Consider the following 2570-nt stretch of genomic DNA (forward strand, 5'->3'; position numbering starts at 1 on the left):
CTATCCATCCATCCAGCCAGCCAGCCATCCATCCATCCATCCAGCCAGCCAGCCAGCCAGCCATCCATCCATCCATCCATCCATCCGTCCATCCAGCCAGCCAGCCAGCCAGCCAGCATGCCATAGTTATGAACAAGAAATAATAAAGTTATAAAGAGAAAAAAGAAATGAAAAGTTTAAAGTTATAGTGCACAGAAAGAGTGTCCAACGAGGAAACACAAACTCTTTAAAAAATGGCTGAAAATCTACAGTGCCTGTTATGAATCCATAGATGCATAACTGGCTGTGATTATCGTACCCACCACTGCACCCAGTATTCACTGGTTAACTGGTCATCATTAACTTCACGCAGACTCTCTCACTGGTACATTTTCATAATTAAATCACTTCTTGGTCTGTTGCCTTCATACATCTCCTCCTTCATGTCTCTGTGTGAGTGCAGCTACAGCGTGCGCTCTCAGGACATTATTACCTGCAGTGTTCCCTCAGTGCGGACTGAACTAGACAAAAGGACCTTCTCCTACTCCGCTCCTGTTCCCTGGAATATCTTGTAAAAAGACCTGAAGCTCTCAACCTTGACCTCTCTAAGTGGCTTTAAGAATCTGTTGGACTCCTGGCAGGGACCAATGCAGACATGTTCCTGTTTTTAGTTTTCTACATTCGCCTTAGAATCTAGCTGTTGTTGTTACTTTTTTAACCATCTTATTTGTAAAAAAAAACAAAAAAAAACGTATGCCTTTTTATAACTGTCTATTGTTGTCGCTGTTGTCCATTGTTGTCATAATTCTTTGTTGAACTCAGGTCTCTCTTGTAAATGAGTCCTCGAGGCTCAATGGGTTTTACCGTCTAAATAAAGGTTGAATGAAATAATCCATTATATTTACCTGTCTCTGCCTTTCGGGTCTGGTGCCCGTATTCAGCCTTCACTGTTCAAGAGGCATGGAACACCCTGGACAGGTCTCCAGTCCATCACAGGGACACCCTGGAAAGGTCTCCAGTCAATTTCAGAGACACCCTGGACAGGTCTCCAGCCCATCACAGGGACACATGGAGACAAACAACCATTCACTCTCTCACTCACACCTAGGGATAATTTAGAGTTGCCAATCAGTCTAACATGCATCTTTTCCGTCTGGGGGAGGAAACTGGAGTACCACCTGGAGAAAACCCACACATGCACGGAGAGAACATGCAAACTCCACCCAGAAATGCCCCCAGCTGGTATTTGAACAAGGGTGACCTGCTTCCTGAAGGGCGGCAGTTCTACCAACTGTGCCACCATGCTGATCAGATAAAAAAATAAATAAAAAAAAAAGCTGTTTTTAATTCCACTGTAGATTTTCAGCCATTTTTTTAAAGTTTGTGTTTCCTCATTGGGCACTCTTTCTGTGCACTGTAACTTTAATTTTTTTTTTTCTTCTCTTTATAACTTTATTATTTCTTGTTTAAATGTAAAACATGTTTATACTCAGATCATTCAATATGCAAGTTGGCATCCCAACAGCATTCATAACAACAGCTAGACCTATTGGCCTCATTTCCCCTGCAGGAACACGAGCCTTTCCTTGCCCAACTCTCTGTATACAATCTGCATTCTGTTTTTCATTTTGTTTTCTGAGTCTTTGGTGTACATTAGGCAATGAAATAAGCTCTGACTGCACTCTCAGCTCAGCTATTCAGCAGGACTTTCTGTGCTTTGGGCTTGAATATCACGCATACGGCAGTTTCATTAGAAGCACATGAAACTTTAATAAGTACCAACCAAATCACAGCAGCCTCAGCTCCTGAAAACGCACGTGTATGTGTGCAGCTTGCCATTCCTCGGATGTGATCACTTAAATTAGAATATAAAATAAAAACGGAGCATAAAAAGAAAATGTGCAACCTTAAAGCAACATAAGCCCCTCAGATTTCAACAAGGTAGGAGCACTTGTTAACACTTTTTACATACTGATAATGAGACTGATGCTGTCAGACACTATTTATGGTAAACTTTAGAAACAGCACTCAACCTCAAATAGACCTTAATATCTCAACTTATTAGTGCTATTTTTTAAGTTTTGACTATATGCGCATGCCTGAATGTTAGGTACAATTGCAAGAAAACATCACTGTCATGCAGTCATGAAGTCTCACATGAACTGAATTTTTATTTAGCGGAATTTTTCTACATCTACGGTAGTAATTACCATATTGCTGCTTGATGATAATGTATACAAAGTAAACAAGCGCGCATTCAAATTCAAAGCAATGCTGTAGAAATCAAGCACAAGGCGCACGTATCCAAGTTGTTTTCTGCAACATAACTGCTTGATTAAGTTCAGCAAAACAGCTTTTGATAGTGTTAACAAAACATTAGAATACAGACGCCTGATGTCTGCAACACGCTTCAAACAAGGCAGTGGACTGATGGCGTTTATTTCAGATACTGAGAAACCCAGACTAAAATCAATGTGAGCAGCTCTGCACACTGAAACACTATGCTAAACAGTTGTTCTGTACACTAAAATGTGATCCCCAAAAGATTGTGACTAAGCTGCGTGTGTGATGAGCTGGCATGAAGAAATGTG

Source organism: Nematolebias whitei, chromosome 16 (assembly GCF_014905685.2).
Source record: "Nematolebias whitei isolate Nwh7 chromosome 16, NemWhi1, whole genome shotgun sequence".
NCBI classification, from domain to species: Eukaryota; Metazoa; Chordata; class Actinopteri; order Cyprinodontiformes; family Rivulidae; genus Nematolebias; species Nematolebias whitei.